We start from the raw sequence: 23,932 nt of genomic DNA, 5'->3' as shown, positions 1-23,932 counted from the left end.
ATACTTGCATATGTGTTACTAGTAGTGTTGTAGTAGCGTACGGCAGGTATATTCAAAAAGGGTAAACAGCAGGAGGACAGTGTGAACGATGGAGAAGTACAAGGTGAAGGAACTTCTCGAAATTTGTGAGGAGTTGGGCATTGAGTTGGGCTCAACTAAAAGAAAGAATGCGATCCTTGAGGTCATGAGGACTGGGGACGTAACGGCGGAGGAAGCCGCTGAGGCCTGGGCGGATATCAAGGAACGTCGGGAAAGGGAGGAAAGGGAGAAGGAACGTTGCGAGCAGGAAAGGAGAGAACAGCAACGTCGCGAGGAGGAAAAGGAGGAAAGGAGAGAGAGGGAGCGACGGGAGCACGAGCTTAAAATGAAAGAGCTGGAGATCCGAAATAACTCGCCGGCGCCTAGTCTCACTTCTAATGTTCCCAGAATACGCGATCAACTTCCACCCTTTGTCGTCGGAGAGGATATGGCCAAATACCTCGTGAAATTTGAGCACGTGTGTGAACGGAATAGCATTGAGCGATCCCTTTGGGCACAGAATCTGTTAGCGTTGCTTCCTGGGGAGGCATCAGACGTAATAACTTGCTTATCGAAAGAGGCGTTTGAGAGCTACAGTGATGTGAAGGAAGCGCTACTGCGGAAGTACAAATTGTCGCCCGAAGCTTTCCGGCAGAGGTTCCGGTATGCAAAAAAGGGTAAGGAGTCGAATGTTGACTTCGCGTTTCGTCTAAAAGCCGACTTGGTGGAATGGCTGAAGGGCGAAGAGGTTTACGACGACCGCGACAAAATTGTCGAATGCATCGCGTTGGAGCAGTTCTACCGTTGCATTGATGAGGATGTCCGGCTCTGGCTGCAAGATAGGCTAAAGGAGGTTAAGCTAAACAAGGCAGCAGAGTTAGCGGAAGAGTATTACACACGCCGCAGCTTGCACAGCAAGGCAGTGCGTGTAGAAAAAGCAGATAGAAGAGATGGGTTTTACGGGAAGCCCGACGAACGGAAGGAAATCACGCGTCGCGAGTTTCGGGACGACGAGTCCCTTCCCAAAGAAACTGTAAGGGAAGGACAGAATGCATCTCAGAATGATGACGATAGTCCGAAACAGCGAAACGAGATGACGCGCTCTTTTGAAAAACGGAAACCGTTAACCTGCTACAATTGCAAAAAGCAAGGGCACATCGCTGCAAGCTGCCCAGAGAGAATTGCTTTTGCAACGATACAGGAAACCCACAAGAACATACGTCTATTGGAGCCCTATGTGCAGGAAATTAAGGTAAACGGCAAGAAGTGCCGAGCACTGCGGGACTCTGCAGCAACTATGGACGTTGTTCACCCGTCTTTCGTCTCCTCGAGTGATTTTACGGGAGAGTGCGTTAGGATACGGCAAGTGGCCGAGAAGGAGAGTGTCTGTTTACCGATCGCAACGGTTATCATTGAAGGAGAGTTTGGAAAATTTAACACCGAAGCCGCTGTGTCAGCCGCCCTCCCGGAGCAATTTTCCTACCTCTTCTCAAATAGCTCGGAGCAGCTGCTGAGGGATCAGGGCAAATCATTCTTTGCCGACGTGGCGTACATGGCCCCCACGCGATCCAAAGCGCGCCCGCTGTCGAGGGAACTTGACTTAGTGTCGGTGAGCGAAAGGCGGTGCGGCACACGGACTGATCAAGGTAACTTGAGTGGCGAGCAGTCACGGGAGAGGCAGAGCTCGGACGCTGGCCTAGACGAGCGGGTCCTGGAAGTGAGTGGGAGTGACGCGTGCAGTGCTAGCCGCGATATAGACTCGACGCCGCAATTAGGCGACGCGGGCTCCACACTCGCTCCGGTTTCCGCCAGCCGGCAGGAGCAGGCTGCAGTTGAAAGAAAAAGTCTGATTCGCGAACAACAGGAAGATTGTTCACTAGCCGATCTGAGGAAGAGCGTCAAACGGGGAGTGAAAGAAAAGGGGGTTTCATTTGGCAAGGAATCTGGCTTATTGTATCGCCGCTACACGGATAAACAGGGTCGCAAATATAAGCAGCTTCGGATTCCGCGAAAATATCGCCGGGAAAAATGAATGACCTCATTTGCTTCCTCAGAAGTATGTTTTCGGTCCAAGCGATTTCAAGGGGACCATTCTATTTGTCATTATTATTGATGATTAATAATTGTTTCTATTTTGTTGCGTTGATAATTTGAAAACTGGTTGTTTGAGCCTTGTGTACTGGATCGTACACCTGCCTCCTGTTGCAGCGGGAGAAAAAAGGGGAAAACAATTTAGTTAGGTTGATTTGAATTATGGCCTTGTCTGGTGTTTGACGGGAGACAGAGGGCACTTGTTCGTGTTGGGTGTTGCCTTTTGCCGGTCGGTTTTGCAAGCTGCAGAACGACCAAGCGGGACCAGTGGCGAGAAGCAAGGTCTTAGGAACGACCCGAGCGGAGCTGGTCAAGGTGCCTTGGCGACGACGTGGTGAGCAGAGCTCCTGTCCTGGCGAGTCGGACCTGGGCACGTGAGGTTACCTGGCGTCCCGACACTGGACGTGAACTTGGACGAGCCTGACGAACGTGCGCGCCTGGCATCCGAGCCACGTGGAGGCAGCTCGTCTTCCCGGCGCCTTATCTGAGGGCGGGGATGCTGTTGTGCCATTACCACAAGCCCGGATCCCGAATCTGCAAGATGCAGAATCTATCCTGCGAGCGCCATAATTCTCCCTTCACCAGTCAAGAGGCTGCGCCTTCGTGCGGGAGAAGCCTCGGCGAAGCAGCGTGTTCAAACGTGTTCGCGTGTGCCCGCCAGTCCGGCGCCGCACCTCCCTTGCCTGGAGGACACCGCGCGCGCGAACTTTGAACCGGGTGGCCAGCGCGGTCGCTGGTTGGACCCCTCGGACGACCGTCGTGTGCTGACTTTGTATTGGGCCGTTTGAGTGACAATGGGCCTCGGGGATTATAAAAGCAGGGACACGCCGCCTGAAAAACAGGATCCGCTGACCCCACCTGGAGAGAGGGTCGCTCCCGACTGGGGTGAGATGTGTCACGCGTTTTCGCCGGACGCCGTCGTGCGAGAACAGTCGCGTTTGTGTGAGCTCTCGGCCCCAGTGCCGATCCGTTCATGTCCTGTATGATAACCTGTATATAATGTATAAAGTCCCTTTTGTTATTCTCATCGACGCCAGGCTCGGAGTCTTCGCTACCAACGCTCTGTCACGAAACGGGTGACGAGCGCTACGGGACCACAAAGCCGTTATCGTGGTGCAGCGGTTGAAGTTCGTAATACTGGTGGCACCGGTTGGATGTCGTAACACTGGTGGCACCGGTTGGAATTCCATAACAAGAGCAAAGACAACCGCGTCGTTTAGTACGGCGTTGGCCACGGAAATCGTGGACGCCGTAGTGGACGCCTTTGGCGGACGCCATAGCGACGCGTTGCCGGTGCTCGTGTGTCTTGAAAGCAATCTGCGACGTGGCCAAAGTGCGCGCGGCCCTCATCTTCAAAGCGATGTGCGTTATTTGCAGAGTGTGCGTAGTACCGGTAGCTTCGTATCCACTGTACTTTCGACGTTTTGTTCGCGTTGAAGCGACAGATGCAGGGTGGTCAATTGGCTCGCGGCTGCTGGCGCGATTCCTAACTCCAGCGTTTTTACAGACAGTTTCCGCTGTTATCGACCGAGATGTGTTCATGTTTACCTGTGCGTGCGTGACACCATGCTGGTTAATTTAGTTAAAACACGTTGACGCGCTAATTGGTTTGAATTTATGATAGAATGGCTAAGCGCTACTGAACAAGGACGTAGAAGGACGCAGGCACGCAATGACACCGCTGTCTCTGTGTGTCTGTTTCTGTCTATGTCCTCGTCGAGTCACGCTTACATATTCTATCATTGTTAATCTAGTTAGTAAGCGAATGTTTACAAGTTTATATGGGCGATAAAACTACTATCCTTATTTCGTACAGCTATCTACTAATTTGCTTTCGCAATCGGTGCTTCGTGTTTCGGGCCGAATTGCGAATTTTTTGGTGACTAAGTCTGAACAAGCGGTGGAATTTTTTACAGACTGGCAAGACACGAACGTTATCGCTTTTTCTATTTACTTAAAAAACCTGTAGTATTCTCTTGACGTGATGAAATGTGTAACTGACTGCATTTATAAGTTTGGAGCTATTCGATTTCAAAACGTTTCTGGTTTGAATTGTGGCAAATTTCTGGAACTTCTTAGTTTTTATGTTAACCCGACTTACGCGACTTGGGAAGGAAACGTTGTCTAGCAAGAAGATGTCATATACATTGAGTGATGTATTGCTTCTTGCTTAAGTGACTTATATCTAGCTAACCGTGACCAGGTTCTTGATGAACGCCTGAAAAATAACACCGATTTCGCGAGTGTTCAGTTTTGTTGGCCATTCTTAAATTATTTTGAATAACGAATCAGGTAATTTCGACTCGGTGGTTTCAAAAACGCTAGCCTTGTTCACTGGAGTGTTGTATCCGTTGTCGTTGACGGATGAAGTCCCCGTAGGCAATTTCATGTGGCTTCCAGTCTTGGGATTCACCACAAAAGGTCTGGCGGAGTTATGAGCCGAGAGGCAGTAAGCCAGGCCTACCATTTCATTCCGCTTATTCAAAACTCGTAAAACGCGCAATAGTAACGTCTTGTTTCAGTAATTCTCTCATGAGGTCTGTAGGGGTTTGAGGATGGACATCGGGATGAAAACCAAACTTGGGAGTATTTATTTTACATTATATACAGGGAGGTGAGAGACAAGTAACATTCGTACAGTCATTACGGGCCGGCAGCAACTCGGACGCTGCGGCCCGCGGCAAGAAGTTCGAGAGAGGTGAATCAGGGAATCAGGGAATGCTCTGGTCTCTCCGGAATGCTTCTTTTAAACCCTTCGAGGACTGGAAGTCGCGTCATGTTCGACCAATGGGAGAGTCCGCTCAGATGACGCCATTTTCAGCCAATGGTTGGCGCCCGTATCGCGTTGTCACACCCGGCGGCTCTCTGCGGTCTTGCCTCGCAGACTTGCAATGCACTTCTTCTAAGGTGGAGAAGGGGGGGGGGGCGCTCATGCTCCATTGTACGAGGGTCCACCTGCTCCCGGTGGTACGGCTTCGCAGTGGTGGCAAATGCCTTCTTCAAAGGCGAAGAGGGGTGACGATTGGGCTCTATTGTCCGAGGGCCCCTTCTAATCCCGGCGGCGTACGAACTTGTTTGCAAGTGTCCTGCCTCAGGAATGTGGCACCCCTGCTTCTGCATTCCTCAATTAGCTGTGCTGCGATTCGAAGTGGTTTGGGGAACTCGAAGTAGCCTCAGGAAACGGCGCCATATCTAACAGGTCATGTGACGTCATGTTACCCCGATGCGTATTGGATTGGGAAAACGTTTATTGAGCCTGCAGTAAAGTGCGCAGGTGCGCTTCGGACGTGGCCTACGTCGTCATCGTGGCGGCTGCTCTGCGAGGACCCCCGCTCGCCGTTGCCGGCTCGCCAGGCTCTTGCCTAGCTGGACGGCCTGGAGTTGTTTCTCTTGGTCGTCGCACCGCGTTGCTACCTCGAGCTGCGGCGGTATACGCCCTGAGTTAGCTTCGCTTGGATGTTTGGAGCAATCCCATAGCATGTGCTCGAATGTGGCCGTCTTCCTGCAGTACGCTCTGCACATGTCGTCGGGGGGCGATTCTGGGTACATCCTATGCAATAGCGCCGGGCTTGGAAACGTTCTCGTTTCTAGTAGCCTGAACAGCACGGCCTGCGACCTGCTCAGCCCTTTTCAGGGCGGCGGGAGAAGTCTGCGGGCCAGCCGAAAGGCCTTGGTCAGTTCGTTATAGCTGGTCATCCTGTCTTTGGCGCTGCACCACAGCGGGCGGCCGTTGCCTTGGGCGCGGTCGGTTAGTGCTCGCGCTCGGGCGTGTGCCGTTTCGTTGCGATTGGCATTCTTCTCCGAGGCTTATCCTGCGTGCGCCGGTAACCACTTGATTCCAGTCCTCTTGTCGCGGTCAGCCTGTCGGAGCAGGATGCATTCTTCCTTTGGCGTAGTTCCTGACCGCCTGTCTGGAGTCGCTGAGGATCGTGTGGCATTCTAGGTCTACGATGGCCAGGGCGATGGCTATTTCTTCTGCTTCCTCCACTTGCTTGCTCGATGTGCTGGCGGTCGCCCGCACGTTGCCTCCGGAGTCGACCACAGCGATCGCGAAGCCGTTGCAGCCGGCATATTCGGCTGCATCCACGTAGCTGGCGCCAGGGTCTTCCGCGGGCAGGTGTGTCAGTGCCTTGGCTCTAGCGCGTCTTCTGCCTTCGTTGAATTCCGGGTGCATGTTCTTCGGCAAAAGGTCAACCCGCGCGCTCCGTCGTACGTGGTAGGGGACAGAGCATTTTGGTGCTTGCTGTTCGTGATAACCGATGCCTAGATTGCACAGGATCTTTCTGCCGGCCTTTGTTTATGACAGTCTTTCCAACTAAGCGGCTCTTTGAGCCTCGGCGATCTCGTCGAGCGTGTTGTGTATGCCTAGCTGGGGGAGACGTTTCGTGTTGGTAGTTTCGGGTAGACCGAGGGCTGTCTTGTAAGCCCTCCGGATTAGGATGTGTAGCTTGTTCTTTTCGCTTTTCATCCACTTGTGGAAGGCTGCCCCGTACACTATGTGGCAGAGTACAAAGGAGTGTATAAGTCTGATGAGGATGTATAAGTCTGCCTCCCTTCTTGGTGGTAACGCGCTTGAGCAGTTTAATCGCGTTGGTCGCGAAGCGCTGGCCGTTCCTGCCTAGCGCTTCGATCGTCATGCCCAGGACTCGGATCTTGCTGACTGTCGGTATTGTTTACCATCCCTGGTGCGGATCTTGATCTTTTCGTGTTCCCTTTGCTTCTTGATTTTGTGCGTTTTGATCGGTTGGTAAAGCAGGAGCTCCGACTTACTTGGGGAGCAACGCAGTCCCGTACCTTCCAGGCTTCGATCGTGTCGACGGCCGTCTGCAGTGTGGATTCTATGCGGGCATCACTTCCCCCGTCCACCCACAGCCTAATGTCGTCCGCGTATATCGTGTACTTCAGTCCTTCAAGATGGTATAGTCTTTTGGCAACTTGAATCATAACAAGGTTAAATAGCATGGGTGAGAGACGGAGCCTTGGGGAGTGCCCTGGCTCCCTAATGTCTTCTCGTCCGTCTTCAGGTCGCCGGCTCTGAGCTCCGCCGTCCTGTCAGTGAGGAAGTTTTTGATATATTCGTACGACCTCTCGCTTAGGTTTAGATGGAATACCTGCGCGAGGATGGCAGAGTGCGTCACTTTTTTTGTCGTAGGCGCTTCCTAGGTCGAGCCCGAGAACGGCTTTGGTGTCCCTGGTTTCGCCGTCGATGACGTGATGTTTGATTTGGATCATGGAGTCCTGCGTGCTGAGGTGTTGGCAGAAGCCGATAATCGTCTCGAGGTAGAGATCCTCGTTTTGTAGGTGCTCTTGCCATCGGTTGAGTAGGACGTGTTCCAGGACCTTGCCCACGCAGGACGTGAGCGAGATCGGGCGGAGGTTGTCCGTGCTCAGTGGCTTCCCTGGTTTGGGGATGAGAATTGTCTTGGCCTTCTTCCATTGCTTCGGCAGGGTGCTGCTCTTCCAGCATTTGTTGTAAACGCCGTTAGGTTCTCGACTGAGCGGTCCTCAAGATTCTTTAGGGCCTTGTTTGTGATGAGGTCCGGGCCAGTTGCCGATCGGCTGTTCAGATCGTGCAGGGCTGTGCGTACCTCTTCGATTTCTATGTCCCTGTCCAGGCGCACGTTGGGTCGGCCGCCCTATGGACCGTGGTCGACCGACGGTGTCGTCAGGACGTACTTGTCTTGGAGCTTCTTTCGCACGGCGGCAGCCTCGCTCTCCGTGGTCTGTCGATGTAAAAATTTGTCGAGACGATCTTTTTGGTGGGACTTGGCTTTGGTTTCAACCAGTAGGTGTTTGAGTAAATTCCACGTCTTGCCGTTGTGTATCTGGCCGTCAGCCGTGTTGCATAACTCGTTCCATTGCTGGCAGCAGAGCGTGTGGCAGTGCTCTTCGATCGCGCGGTTCAGCTCGGCCACTTTCTTGCGGAGCCTTCTGCTGAGTCTCTGCTTCTTCCATCTGTTGAGTATGGATTTCCTTGCCTCGATGAGGTGGGCAAGTCGGCTGCCCATGTTGTCTGTCTCGACGTCTGTCTCGATATCTCGGGTGGAATCGTGCACGTTTCGGACGACCTTCTCAGTCCACGCGTCGATGTCAGTGATCTCGTCCACTGCGGCTTCTTCTCGATCCCTGAGTTTCCGTATGTTCACCTCGGTCGCGGAAGGTTTAAGCGGAAAGTATATAAACGCATTGAAGAAAAGCGGTAGGACTGCTTGAGCAAAGAAAGTTGCTATGGTACCGTACAGGTGCTCCCAGAATAATTCGGAACGCAACACACGCGGCCGCTCGCCGGCGGAGCGCACCCGTTGAAGTAGTACCATGGTCTGCGCGTTCGCGGTCTCCCTAGCGAGCAAGGTTGAATCCCTAGTGCATCTAGTTTGTGTTGCGTTGCTCCAGAACGGTAGCCCTAGGTGCCCCTTAACGTTTTGTCTAGGGGGGTTGGGCCGGTGGTGTCTGTGGCAAGCTGTGTCTGCGCATGCACTCGCGTTGGAGCAAAAGCGCTCGTGTCTGCATGTTCGCGTGCTTGGGCACCTTTTTTTTTCATTTTTCGGGTGGGCTGTATCTATCATTTGCTAAAAATATTTATGGTAGGCGACCAGGACTAGCGCTGGCAAAGGGTGGCGTTTTCATCTGATGCCACCGCGATGATATCGGCGGCTCGATTGATAAAGGGATACGAACATATTTAAACAACGACAGTTACGCGAATTCCGCCCTATTCCTATCGAGGCAACATGCCGAAAAGAGTGCTGATGAATGTGCGGAGAAATATAATTAAGCTCAGTTCACAAGGTATACCTCAACGGGAGATATGCCGCCTCACAGGAAAGTCTATAAGTGCGGTCAATGCAAGCATACAGGGATGAAGATGGCCGACTCAAAGATGCAGCGCGATCGGGACGACACCGATGCACCTCGGAAGTGTCCGATCTTATTGTTGCTGCAGCCGCTGCTGATCCTTTTCAGAGCGCCCGTCAGATCAAGACAGCCCTCAATCTGCAAGCCAGTGAGGAAACAATTAGAAGGCGCATGCGAGAGGCTGGTCTTCGTGGATTTATCGCGGCACAAAAGCCACACCTTACGGAGCACCAAAAATGCCGGCGCCTTGAGTTTTGCAGGGAATATGAGCGCTGGACGACTGCAGAATGGAAGGAAGTGATATTTTCAGATGAATCGACATTTTCATCTAAATGGGATCAAGAGCGCCGCGTATGGAGACCATATAACTGCAGGAATTTTCATTTTCTGTCTTATCTTTTATGCAGAAATTCTTCGGACGCGCAAGAGGTATTTCATCTGAAAAGACCATTATCTATTCCCTTCTTTATGTGTATAGATACGAGCCTGGGTATGTTTACGAGAACTACAGCAGCGGCCGCGGTACTGTCAACGTTTGGGGAGCAATTAGCAAAGAGGGCCTCGGTCCGCAAATCCGACTGTCCCCATCGTTCGCAGCTGAAGCTTACTGCGAAATTCTGGACTACCACCTATTGCCATACGCTCTGGACGGGCCATATAAAGATGGCTACTACTTGTTCCAACAAGACCTGAGCCCGGTGCGCACAGTCAGAGCTGTGGAAAAACTTCTTCAAGAACGTGGTGTTCGCGTTCTTGACTGCATGGCCTCCGAAAGGTGCAGAATTCAATGTTATGGAGAACGTGTGGGGCATGATGAAGGAAAGCTTATCAAAGCTGAGTCTGGGAGGGGCCAGTGCCGACGAGCTCTGGCTCACCATAACGCGCGAGTGAAAGCGCCTTGGTGAGAGGAGGGACTTCGTCGATGCACTCTACGAGTCAATTCCACGCCGCGCACAAGCTGCGTTTCGCGTTGACGGCGCATTTGCGAGATATTGATAGCGGAATATGCCAATCGCTTTAGACGAAACACTGTGGTATAAAATTTTGTAAACAGGGATGAAGTACCTCAGACAGGCTGGCCAACGTTTCGATAGGTGGACCTATCTTCGACCTATCTTCGCCTTTGACGAAGATAGGTCCACCTATCGAAACGTTGGCCAGCCTGTCTGAGGTACTTCATCCCTGGTTACAAAATTTTATACCACAGTGTGCTATTCCATCTGTCAGCGTCTTTCTTGTTTTTGGACTTTAGACGAAACAGTTACGTTTCGATTCTTTTTTGTTTTTTACTCTGGAAAAAATAAACCCCGTGTTCTTCCTGTTATTTATATTTACTATGTTCTCCTTACAATTTTTTTTTTGCATTCAACTCACACAGCCTACCCTTGATTATCATTGTGTATTTCCTCTGAGCAAAATAAATTAGTGTGAAAATGAGTAACTTCGCCAACAAACGCCGACTCGCGATCAATACCTAAGGATACTCGCTACCAATGGTCCAGATTCCGTGATTGATTGTCGCACAATATATACGAACCACGTAACGGGGTGCAGCACTAAATTACTAGAGTCGTGAAGAGTTCATTAGAGTGCCCTTTGCATGAAGTGACTTCCTGTGCGTGAAATTGATATAGATGAACGTGCCGTGTTATTTCATTTTGTGAACTCTTTTATTGCCACTATCGCAGGCACACCCGTCAAGAGGGGTCGTGTAATAGTGGAAATTGGGAAATTGTCCTCGTATTACGAAGCTAGTAGTAACACGGATAGGAAAATATTTTACTAAGAGATAATACTTCGCAGGACAGGCTAACGCGGTGGAAAAATAAGGCAGCGTTGCCGTTGTACCCAAGCCGCCTCACTAGCACGCAATCACGCAAAGCATTGCTATGTCCGACCCGGGATGCAGACCACGGCGAGAATATGCTGCAAGGAATGCCGGAGCCTTTATTTGTAGATTACGGTGCATGCATGCTGTGCTACAGACATTCATTCGCCCAGCCCCCTTTGCACAATGCTAAAGGGCACCTAGCGCTACCTTCTTGGAGCAAGGCAACGCCAACCTAGATGCACTAGGGAGCGAAACTTGCTCGCTAGGGAGACCGCGCATGCGCAAATCTTGCCTGTATTTATCCGCCGGCGCGCTCCGCCGACGAGCAACTGCGTGTCCAGCGTTCCGAATTATTCTGGGAGCACCTGTACATTCATTGTCTTTCACATAATCTCAGAAGAATAGCGGCAAAATCGGGGGTGGACGTGGTTTTCTCTGCCCCTGAGCGTCTACAGAAGCTATGCAAACAGATTAATTCAGGGAATAACAAGAGGAACGCATGTTCTGCTCAACATCTCAAACAATTTGTAACCTGCACTCATAACGTTGTCTATGCCATTCCGCTTTTGTGCGGAAGAGCGTATGTTGGTCACACTGGCAGATGCATCAAAGAGAGACTAAAAGAGCATCAATATAATGACACTAGAGTAATCTCGGGCCATTTGGGCATTCATTGCCGAGATTGTCCTTGCAAACCCATGTTTGAAAATACTTCTATTTTTATTGGACTCATAGCAGGATGACAGATTGTGGAGGCCTTCTGTAAGGTCGCTCTGATTGTTCGTGTTCTTAAGTGTCACGAATCGGCCACGTGCTGTGTGTATAGAGAGGGGGTTCACTCCCCCCCCCCCCATGTCAGCGGTGCAACTGTTTCTGTGTTATGTGGGGTCACGGACCGCGCGAGGTTGGGTGACGCGTCGCGGCAGGCGCCAGGAGGGCGACTGCCGATTCCGGGAAGTCGGTATTGTGCGCACGGTGTTGGCAGTCCGCCGACGGTCACACAGACCAGCCTTGAAACGGACCGCTGTACAGGGTATTGTGGGTCTGGCGCCTGAGTGCCTGACTAATTGGAGGCGCCGCCGAGGTTAAGAAGGACTTAGCAACTCTGACCCCGTGCCGCATGCAGTGAGCATGGACCTAATCTTCTACGCGTCCGGAACGCAATCGCCAGCCTTGTTGGGTGCGACTGCCTGTGTAGTGTCGAAGGCCAGCTTACCGTGCACGCTGTAGGAATGCGGTGCACACGTAAAGAGTGCATTCGGACGACGGCGTCTCGGAAACACGCACTCGGAGAACTTTGTCTTGTAGACAATAAGTTTGAAGGACAAGGAGGGCCATCCGTCTCGCACACGGCCAAGCTTTGAGTACAGCGGCACTCCTTGGTGTCGATGCTCCTGCTTCCGAGACATTTGCGGCCTAGACGCCGTTGGGATTGGAGGCGGTCTAGCGATAACGTGTTCGGGCCTGGCGTGTTTTGCTGAGCCCACCACTAACTACGGAGAAATGAGAGGGCAACGGAGTTTTGGGGAAGAAGGAAAAGAGCTTTGTTTTCCAATATGTTTATTTTTAAGAGTAAGGCCATCCCTGTGGGTTGTGGCTTGACAAACGGTTGACTCTGATTGGCAACTGAACCTGTGGGACGGGCCAACGGCCCTACCGCCTTTTTTTTCTTTGTGTAATTGGGCTATAAAAATCGGGACGACATGCTGTCCCTCAGACTTGGCTGAAATCAGGATTGCTGATACATCAGTGAGCCTCCGTACTATGTACGTTAAAACGAGTCTGGGCTCTAACAGTCATTGAGACAGTCGAAGAGTGAGACTTTGTTTCTAGATTGTTCAAATTTGTAATGTATTTGTTTTACCTGCCATGTATATAGAAAAGTTTACGTATAAATATTTCGTGTACATCTGATCTCATCGTTTCCTGCCTGCGTTTGATCAACAACTGCCGATCATCGTCCGAGAAGCTTCAAGTTCCAACGGTGAAGCGAGGACGGAGAACGAACGAAACTTTACTCCTACGAAATTGCAAAATTACACGAAATGTGCTTTTGCAAGCCATCAGTGTCGCTGTCTGGAAAACAGATACGATTCCTCGGTTTATCGTTTTGTAACTATTACAGCGCATGCTTTGATCATGCCTTACACACATGTACTGTTCATCGACATGCAGCACTGAATGTTCCTTTTTGTCTCGTTTGTTCCCGATCGTTCAGTATACAGTTATTATTGCATGCGAAAATAAAATCTGTAGTTGAAAGTAGCACTGTCTCGGTATATCTGTTTCTTTCTACGTCCCCGTTCGGTCGCGCTTACACATTCTATCATGGATTTAAACTAACTAGCTCGCCAACGTATTTTAACCGTTAATAACTCCATTTATTTTACTGTGCGAAAGCGTCAAATTGTCCGTTAAGCGAAAAAGGCACCCAACGCAAGATGCTTCATAGCGAACGTCGAAGCAGCTAGGCCTAGCGTTGCCACAGTGGTGGCTACGGCTGCCAGCGGATCTGCGTGCAAGAGCGACGGTTCGAGGCGGCGACGTAATCAAAACGGCAGCGGTGGTGGCTTTTATTAATGACGTTTCGAACCTACGGTCACGGTAAAGCGTCCAGAAAATCGGACGGCGAAGAGTTCTTGCGTCAGAAATTTCAGACGTTCTGATACATTGACTCTATGGGTGGTGGTGCCGCGAAGCCGTCCAAATTATCGGTAATCCGGAAAGTCGGTCGTTGACTCTACACTGGCAACTTCTACAGCCGACGACAGGACGTCAAAGACGATTCATTACGATTCCTGTCTGTTACTCGAGCCAGCATTATACCGCGACTTGCGACGCTCTCAATAATATTACAGCTAATTTTCCCTGATAGAGGCACAAATTCCTTGAGTTTCCCCTGAGTTTTTCCAGACTACTCAAAATCCCTGAGAATTCCCGGTTGGTAGACACCCTGTTATTTATAAGTGTAGATACACGCCGGATTCCCGGACAAATTCTAGCAAAGACCGGTGGTGGACGGGGCCCCAAGAGTGAACGCGCATCTGTCAAACAAGAGAAACGCAAACAATATTGATACGTTCGCCACATTTTGCGTAACAAAACACAACTTAAGCACAATGTAAACACACCCTCAAATTTTTGTGGCGATGTAGCGGTACGTCGTGGTTGACGGTGCAGCAGAAGTACCGCAAAAAAATATATATATATATATCTTCTTAAATTCTGTTTCAGACATAGCGTGCAACGCTGTGGAGGATAGCAAGGGGAAAGTGTTTAACCTTAGTAATAACTGCAAATAGTTTTGAACCTTAAAAAACAACAAACTGCGTTATGCGGCTGTTAATACGTTGTTTTATATTGTATTGCTTTTGTGTTTGTTTTTCCGCCTTAATTTCTAGCCCGTCGCGGCAGCCTCACGCACAGGCTTGCAATGAGATTGCGCGAACGTGTCTGACGACGAAGCTTGACCACAACACGCGCGCAGGTATACATTTTGATTACCCAACTTCATGCGTAGCTTTCACAGCGTTGCACGCTAAGTAGGGTTGATCACCGACGCCCGGCAGCGCGTTCTCATTAACGCCCATGTTATATGACTGTCTCGGTGCTCCCACATAATAGTTTCGTACAATAATATAATAGTAAACTCTAGCGCTGCAATTTTTCAACCGCCATGGGAATGATAGTAAATTAATTCGTCTGATTTTCGTACTTGTTGATTCAGCCGCTCTTGTCGCTTTGTTTCTTACGCTTTAGCTGCCTTCATTGTCCCAAATTTTAGAGCAACTTATGTCTTCCTAAGTGCAGAAAACTTTGCGAATATGTAAAATTGCTACAATTACCGCAGTGCTTCCTGTTGCTATGGACAATTTAAACGTCTCAACGCTCTGGCTTGCCCGCGAGAAATTCATAAGGGCGTTCTATGGCTGTTAGTAGTTTTTAGCGGGAAGACACGCGCGACAAGAGAGAAGGCGCAAAGGACACAGCGCTACTACCTGATGGTCTAATGTACAGGTGCTCCCAGAATAATTCGGAATGCTGGACACGCAGTTGCTCGTCGGCGGAGCGCGCCGGCGGATAAATACAGGCAAGATTTGCGCATGCGCGGTCTCCCTAGCGAGCAAGTTTCGCTCCCTAGTGCATCTAGGTTGGCGTTGCCTTGCTCCAAGAAGGTAGCGCTAGGTGCCCTTTAGCATTGTGCAATGGGGGCTGGGCGAATGAATGTCTGTAGCACAGCATGCATGCACCGTAATCTACAAATGAAGGCTCCGGCATTCCTTGCAGCATATTCTCGCCATGGTCTGCATCCCGGGTGGGACATAGCAATGCTTTGCGTGATTGCGTGCTAGTGAGGCGGCTTGGGTACAATGGCAACGCTGCCTTATTTTTCCACCGCGTTAGCCTGTCCTGCGATGTATTAGCTCTTAGTAAAATATTTTCCTATCCGTGTTACTACTAGCTTCGTAATACGAGGACAATTTCCCAATTTCCACTATTACACGACCCCTCTTGACGGGTGTGCCTGCGATAGTGGCAATAAAAGAGTTCACAAAATGAAATAACACGGCACGTTCATCTATGTCAATTTCACGCACAGGAAGTCACTTCATGCAAAGGGCACTCTAATGAACTCTTCACGACTCTAGTAATTTACTGCTGCACCCCGTTACGTGGTTCGTATATATTGTGCGACAATCAATCACGGAATCTGGACCATTGGTAGCGAGTATCCTTACGTATTGATCGCGAGTCGGCGTTTGTTGGCGAAGTTACTCATTTTCACACTAATTTATTTTGCTCAGAGGAAATACACAATGATAATCAAGGGTAGGCTGTGTGAGTTGAATGCAAAAAAAAAAATTTTAAGGAGAACATAGTAAATATAAATAACAGGAAGAACACGGGGTTTATTTTTTCCAGAGTAAAAAACAAAAAAGAATCGAAACGTAACTGTTTCGTCTAAAGCGATTGGCATATTCCGCTATCAATATCTCGCAAATGCGCCGTCAACGCGAAACGCAGCTTGTGCGCGGCGTGGAATTGACTCGTAGAGTGCATCGACGAAGTCCCTCCTCTCACCAAGGCGCTTTCACTCGCGCGTTATGGTGAGCCAGAGCTCGTCGGCACTGGCCCCTCCCAGACTCAGCTTTGATAAGCTTTCCTTCATCATGCCCCACACGTTCTCCATAACATTGAATTCTGCACCTTTCGGAGGCCAGTCAAGAACGCGAACACCACGTTCTTGAAGAAGTTTTTCCACAGCTCTAACTGTGCGCACCGGGCTCAGGTCTTGTTGGAGCAAGTAGTAGCCATCTTTATATGGCCCGTCCAGAGCGTATGGCAATAGGTGGTAGTCCAGAATTTCGCAGTAAGCTTCAGCTGCGAACGATGGGGACAGTCGGATTTGCGGACCGAGGCCCTCTTTGCTAATTGCTCCCCAAACGTTGACAGTACAGCGGCCGCTGCTGTAGTTCTCGTAAACATACCCAGGCTCGTATCTATACACGTAAAGAAGGGAATAGATAATGGTCTTTTCAGATGAAATACCTCTTGCGCGTCCGAAGAATTTCTGCTTAAAAGATAAGAAAGAAAATGAAAATTCCTGCAGTTATATGGTCTCCATAAGCGGCGCTCTTGATCCCATTTAGATGAAAATGTCGATTCATCTGAAAATATCACTTCCTTCCATTCTGCAGTCGTCCAGCGCTCATACGCCCTGCAAAACTCAAGGCGCCGGCATTTTTGGTGCTCCGTAAGGTGTGGCTTTTGTGCCGCGACAAATCCACGAAGACCAGCCTCTCGCATGCGCCTTCTAATTGTTTCCTCACTGGCTTGCAGGTTGAGGGCTGTCTTGATCTGACGGGCGCTCTGAAAAGGATCAGCAGCGGCTGCAGCAACAATAAGATCGGACACTTCCGAGGTGCATCGGTGTCGTCCCGATCGCGCTGCATCTTTGAGTCGGCCATCTTCATCCCTGTATGCTTGCATTGACCGCACTTATAGACTTTCCTGTGAGGCGGCATATCTCCTGTTGAGGTATACCTTGTGAACTGAGCTTAATTATATTTCTCCGCACATTCATCAGCACTCTTTTCGGCATGTTGCCTCGATAGGAATAAGGCGGAATTCGCGTAACTGTCGTTTAAATATGTTCGTATCCCTTTATCAATCGAGCCGCCGATATCATCGCGGTGGCATCAGATGAAAACGCCGCCCTTTGCCAGCGCTAGTCATGGTCGCCTACCATAAATATTTTTAGCAAATGATAAATACAGCCCACCCGAAAAATGAAAAAAAAAAGGTGCCCAAGCACGCGAACATGCAGACACGAGCGCTTTTGCTCCAACGCGAGTGCATGCGCAGACACAGCTTGCCACAGACACCACCGGCCCAACCCCCCTAGACAAAACATTAAGGGGCACCTAGGGCTACCGTTTTGGAGCAACGCAACACAAACTAGATGCACTAGGGATCCAACCTTGCTCGCTAGGGAGACCGCGCACTCGCAGACCATGGTACTACTTCCACGGGTGCGCTCCGCCGGCGAGCGGCCGCGTGTGTTGCGTTCCGAATTATTCTGGGAGCACCTGTACTTCGTCACAGTATAAGTAGCACCGTACAGTAAAAGACGGAAAGGGAGTGTAACGTCATCGCAGATCATTGCAGATCACAGATCGCCTAACGGCATAGCAAGCCACCACTACCGTGACAAGAACAGTATGTCATTCTCTGACAACGCCACAGATGAGCAGCTCACGCAATCTTTTGTTTTTGTTTATTTCAAACGCATTTACAATTTCCCTTGTCACTTGATCAGAATGTCTGGCCATCACTCTACTCTTTTTAAACAAAGGTTTGCAGCCACGGCGTATGCAGTGTGCAGCAAGATGACCGGTTACGCCAGTTTGTCAACATTGTTTGAGTACTCTCGTAAGCGATCGTTAATACATGTGCCTGGTTGTCCCAAATATTCTTTCCCGTATGAAAATGTAGTGCAGTAAACTACGCCTTCCACACGTGGGACAACAAAGTGTTCTCGATTATTTGTATCACAAGCATTGCGTTTTTGCTTGGTATGATTTACTTTCGCACACAAGATAGAAAGCTTATGCGGGGCAGAAAAAACAACGTCCAATCCAACTCTTTGCGCAATTTTCTTCAAATTGTGACCGACTTTGTCTAGATACGGCACCACAAGCACGTTTTCACTTCTGCATGGCTGCAAGGCGGCACCAGGGCTACCAGTTTTGATTTTTCTTAAGATGTTGCTAGCACTGCAATCAGCAACTGTAAAGACTAGCCAGCTGCGCACAGTCGCAAAACCTGGTTATCGAAATGTTTTTGCACAAGATGCTTGCAAGATTTCAGAACAGCATTTTTAAAACACAGGCTGGTGATGCCCCTCTTAACTAATTTCAAATGTGCTGATGCATATGGAAGACGAGACTTCTTTCCTCTTGGTTCATAACACGAACATGTATGAGTACTTAAGGCATGAAGGGTGAGGTGTAAGGACCTAATGCATCCGTGAACAGACTCTCCACATGTTAAACTGAGAGGCTTTAGGCATTCGCGGAGAAAGGAGCAGATTGTCGATGCGGCAAACCCGTTGCAATCGATGTCACATTTTAATATCACCAAGCAGTCTGCTACGTACCTGAATACTTTTGCTACCACTGTTGTTTCCAAGCAAGAGTACAAAATCCTTTCGTAATGTCAAGAAAAAAGTCAGTTAAAATTAGGACGAGGCAAGACCGTATGCAAACGGCTTCTTTCGTATGAACGTTGGATCACCCCAAGCGGCCAACCTGGATGACAAATAAAGCTTTAAAACTTCTAAGAACAGATTAGTGGTTAGACCGGCTTCATTCTGAAATGTCACCACACTGTGATTGTCAATGGCGTCCTCCACGCATTGAAACAGATCTTTATGCGGTAAAGAGTAAAACAGATCCTTAATGTCAAGCGAGAAGGCACGGAAGCTATCATGAGTGTAGTCTTTCAAAAAATTGATTACTTTGTCTGAACTGCTAATCATAAAAGGATCGTCAATAGTCAAAATCTTGAGTTTGGCCTGCAACAAACATGCAGCAGATTTCTGCCAGCAGCCTTTCTGCGAAAAAAATCATACGGAACGAAGAATCCGCCTTGTGCGTTTTTGCAGAAAAGAACCTTTGCAGACAGAATCCCTTAGTCTAAAGCTGTTTCACATGCTGCGACTGGAACGACGAAAATCGGTACAGTCGCACGCGTCGCAATGTGATTTTTAAATGGCCCATTTCACATGTTTGCGATTTCAGCAAAGCGACTGGTGCGACGCCCAGGGTTGCTTAATGCCAGGTTTCGCGGCGCACGCTGCATAATTAATTTATTTTTAAAAATCACAAATTTAAAGAATACTACAAAAGATTACTTATATCATTATTTTTATTCCAGTTTTATCAGAAATAAATTTGAGTTTATATTAATGAATAAAACGTTTTCATTATATTATTGTCTTTTCTTGATTAAGAGCAAATAATATGCACGTTTATCAATTTAAATACGTGTAAGTTAAGATTTGTTTTGGAGTGCGCAACGGCGGTTTATGAAGTTCAGTGCAACATGGCGCACATAAATAGCTGTTCGCAATTGGTTTAGCGCTGTGTGTTTTCTCATCTGCCTTTCTATGACCGTTTCGTTCTGCCTGCGCTACAATCAAGATGACCTATCGACAAGTTCATATAGCTACCCTCGCCGCATATGCAGTATTCAGAATTCGGCTGCCACGAGGTCGTCGTGTCAACCCAAAAAGATCCTCGCGTTACCCGTGCTCGGCGTCAGCTTCTGGAGAAATGATGCGTGTACATTGCTCGTGATTGCGCATATGCGGTGCCTGCTCCTAACCATATTCTTGCGCCAAACGCAACTACAAGCACCAACCCGAAAGCCCGCGTGTGCCCCTGAACGAAGCCGCAAATCTGTGTGATTACTGGACGTGGAATGAAAATTGTGTTGTGAAATTCAACCTTAGTGCTAGCCTGGTTCGTCCATCGCCATGCGTGCGCTGTGAATATAATTATGGGAGTCCTCTCAAGATATTTCTAAAGGCGCAAAAGCCGACGCATCAAATGTTTTGAGTGGCTACCGTCACTTCTGTAGAAACCTGTACGTTGCAGTATAGCATTTTAAAAGACACGCTTCTCGTCCATTTTGTTGTCCTATGTCTCGCGCTGGTAGTATACTGTAATGGTTGGTGTCGTGCATGAAATAGATGGTAGCTGGCCCATGCCGTCGTCCAAGTCATCCACGCTGAGAACGTTGTTGAAGGGAGAGACTGAATCTCATCGAGAACGAGGAATATGGGATTTATTTACAGTATCTACATGAGAACGTTACAGTTCATCAGTCTATCATGTCTGAAAGAGAATGCACACTCAGCAGCCGCGCCACAGCTGCTTATAAACACTGTCCTCCCTAGGTCACTAGGTGAGGGAAAACGGCCGTTCAACCGTTGACCAATGTCATCGTAGCCGACCCGCCTTTGATGGGCAGGGTTTACCCTCTCACTTCCGCACAGGTTTCACTGACCACACCAAGGTGAGAGGGTTTTCTCAGACACGGGTCTTGGTCTGAGCAGGCGCCTCTTGGTCCCAGAGTTGACCCCGCAGGCAGTGGCCGCCGCGTCTGTCCATTGACTGACGACTTCTAGGACCCGTGAGACGGCGCCGCAAAACCCCTCCTTCCAGGAGTTCGCCCGCTCCAAACAAATCGTGACGGTGACGGTGAATCCACTAACGATACTTGGTCCACCGACTGCGTCTAGACAACCCGGCGCCACTCACTTGGGGACGCCGCGTATTGTCGTTCTCAGTAAGCGAGGTGCCGCAGCAGACATGCCGGCGCCAACGGGTTGTTGACGAGGTGTATTGTCGTCCTTGCAAACCGAGTCGCCGCAGCGGGCCGGGCGCGTTCCAAGGTCTGGTTCTCCAAGTATCGCCACCCCCGCAGCTGCGGCTGGCTGGGAAAATTTTGTAGGTCGGTAACTTTGCAGGCCGTTCGTAACAGCTCCTCCATGGCCCGGAAAATCTCGACTGGTCAGTGCTGATTACCGCTGGGCAGGAATAGAATGGCTAGTGGCAAGAGGAGGATACCTTGGCTTGCAGCGCCCAGCTCTGAAATGATGACACCGCCCCAAAACATGCAACAAGCACAGGCAACCGCAAAGCAAACCCCACAACATGGCTCTGCTCCGAGATGACGCATCTTGGTTCTCACTTTAGACCAGCTAGGCTTCAAAGAAAACATAAGTGCAGAAACAAAAAATGATGCATTTCGCTATGCCAATTTTTGAAGTAATTTCGTGCTGACAAATTCAGCAATCATGGAGGGAATCTTGCTAAATGAGAGGGGATATTTTTGGCTTAACAAAATTAACAATAGTAACCCTAAAATTTAGGCGGGACCCTTAAACGCAGAATTCCAATTAGCCTGCTGAAACCATCCGCATTGCTATGCAACTTTCCCTTCTAATATCCAACGGAGATGTTGTACTCTTGGAGAGTGAGTCTCCATCGGAGCAAGCGGCCATTTTTGTGTGACATTTGATTGAGCCACTTCACAGGACACTGGTCGGTCTCGAAGATGAACTTCGCTCCGTACAAGTAACACGACAACTTCTGGGCTGCCCAAACCAAACAAGCACATTCCTTCTCTGAAGCGCTGTACGCTTCTCCTCTCACAGTTAGTTTACAGCTGGCATAGAGCATAGGATGTTCCTCATTATCATCGCCGACCTGACCAAGTTCCACGCCCATACCCCTGTCGCTTGCGTCGCACTGAACTATGAATTCCTTTGTGTAGTCTGGCGCGCGAAGTACAGGACGAGAAACCAATAGCATTCTCAAACCTTAGAAAGCGTTCTCTTTGTCCTTATCCCAGTGCACGTTTAGGTGCTCCCTTTCGGAGGGCCTCCGTTAAAGGACTTCCTATTTGCGAGTAATTCGGAATGTACCGTTGATAGTACCCCACAAGCCCCAAAAAAGAACGAATCTCTGCTTTCGTGCGTGGTTGAGAAAAATCTCCAATCGTAGCTATTTTCAGCTCGGCCGGCCGTGTCGTGCCCTGACCGACAACATGGCCCAGCTAAGTAACCTGCGAGTAGCCAAACCTACATTTGTCCGCCTTCATCGTTAATCCGGCTTCCCTCAACCGTTAGAACACCTCTTTGAGGTGCGATACGTGCTGTTCCGAGCTGTTCACGCTCTTTGCTGGTTGTCCAACCTAAAAGACCCGTCGGGCCGCCTGGCTCTGTGGGCCCTCCGAATCCAGGAATATGATATCCGTGTCGTCTGTCGTTCTGGACGCAAACACTCTGTCGCCGATGCCCTCTCGCGCTCCCCAGTTACTTCAGACAGCAGCACTTCTACTTATCGACATGACATCTCACCACGTGACATCCTGGACATGGCATCGGAGCAACGAAAAGACCCATGGATCGTCATGATATTCGACTTTTTGTCCAATACTCCGGCAACTTCGGCACCTCGAGCGTTACGCCGACAGGCGCAGCATTTCACAATCCTCGACGGACTTTTATACCGCCGCAACTACTACAATGACGGCCGCAAATGGCTTTTAGTAGTGCCTTGCCACCTACGACAAGATTTATGCTCCGCTTTTCATTCTGACCCGCAGTGTGGTCACGGCGGAGCGTCAAAAACCTACACACGGCTTCGCCTACGATATTATTGGCGAGGGATGTACACCTTCGTCCACAAATACGTGCGCTCCTGCATTGCCTGCCAGCGACGCAAATGTGTCCCACATCTCTCCACCGCACCTCTCCAACCACTTCCCTACCCAGCACCTCCACCAATTGTAAAGGGGGTTTATTCGACAACTGGCCCTTTCTTTGACGTCTGCTCAACTGTGCCGCCAAAAAGACCGCCATGACCTCAATCCTCCCCCTCACCCCTTCCCCGTCGACTCACTCGTGTGGCTTTGGGTCCCGCCTGTTGCTGCTCCTGGCTTTTCGTCCAAGCTCCTCCCGAAGTACCATGGGCCCTACCGCGTGGCTGCACAAACATCACCAGTGAACTACGTGGTCGAACCCGTATCGCCAGCTCCCGATGTCCGTCGACGAGGGCAAGAGACTGTACACATTGACCGGCTGAAGCAGTACTACGATCCGCCCACCTCTTCCTAGGTCGCCAGGATGGCTACTCTTCAATTCCGGGGGTGATTGTGACGAAGAAGATCGGCAGGCTGAAAAGCCCCGTTGCCATCGTGTGGCTGGTACCCAGTTCGTTCGCTGGCTGCGCCCTACCTGCTGTTGCCGCGTTGGTCGCTGCTGCTCTACGACCCGAATAAACCCCCTTTACACCCTAACCTTTGCATAATCATATGCATCCTGCACACTGAGTCTGGCGATTACTTCCGCAGCCTCACACTGCAACATAGACAGCAACCGCTGTGGCCAATGTACTCGGACCGAAGTTCATCTTCTCGCAAGTCCTTTCAAAATTTCCTAGGAATAAGCCTATGTCTTTCAGGACCTCAATTGGCTTGAACAGCCTGTCATTGCGGTATGATTCTGCCTCACTTGATCGTTCCAGAGCCGCTTCACTTCCTTGACACAACTCCAAACGTTTTCTTTCAAGCTCAATTTGCATTTTTTCAACTCGCGTTTCTCACTGTCCCGTTCTTCTCTCTTTCGGTCCCGTTCTTCTCTCTCTCTGTCCTGTTTCTCTGTTTTCCTAAGAAGTTCTAGCCCAATTTCAACGTGCTCCTCACTGGCCTTTTCTGAAATCAGCTTCAATAATTCCTATTTCAGCATTTCCTTGTGTATCTCTAGGCCCAGTTCCTCACCAACAATCAACAATTCGTCTCTCAGCAGTGTCCTTAAATCTATGATTGCTGCTTTACTGCCTTGGTCCTGCTCGCTAAACCTACCTAGGGAAACAACCTAGCTAACCATCAACAATCTAGCTACCCTACTGTTCTAAACAAAACAACCACAAAATGAAGCTTAGAGAGTCAAAGCAAGAACCAAGCACTCACCGCTGACGCAGCACCACGTCGCAAAGTCCATCTCACCGCTGCCAGCCAGTTGTAATGGTTGGGGTCGGGCGTAAGATAGATGGCAGCGGGCCC

The 23,932-nt window shown here is 49.8% G+C and overlaps 2 protein-coding genes across 4 annotated transcripts in view; both read left to right on the top strand.

The window, feature by feature from the left end:
* LOC135918011 (uncharacterized) overlaps positions 1 to 23,932 on the top strand; it is a 93,640-nt gene that overhangs the window by 3,069 nt on the left and 66,639 nt on the right. The window lies entirely within an intron of this gene.
* Positions 1 to 23,932, top strand: part of LOC135918010 (membrane metallo-endopeptidase-like 1) — an 85,525-nt gene that overhangs the window by 33,825 nt on the left and 27,768 nt on the right. The window contains exon 1 of one of the 3 annotated variants that reach the window (XM_070521481.1): positions 16,722 to 16,834. The exons of 1 other annotated variant lie outside the window; for it this stretch is intronic. The gene's annotated coding sequence lies outside the window, so the exon portion shown is untranslated. Of the gene's footprint in view, positions 1 to 16,721; positions 16,835 to 23,932 lie in introns of those variants that run through there. One more of the 3 variants, XM_070521482.1, reaches the window with a different exon arrangement.

Source organism: Dermacentor albipictus, chromosome 7 (genome assembly GCF_038994185.2).
Source record: "Dermacentor albipictus isolate Rhodes 1998 colony chromosome 7, USDA_Dalb.pri_finalv2, whole genome shotgun sequence".
NCBI classification, from domain to species: domain Eukaryota; kingdom Metazoa; phylum Arthropoda; class Arachnida; order Ixodida; family Ixodidae; genus Dermacentor; species Dermacentor albipictus.
Note: the sequence above shows the minus strand (reverse complement) of the source record. Positions and strands in the feature narration are given on the sequence as shown.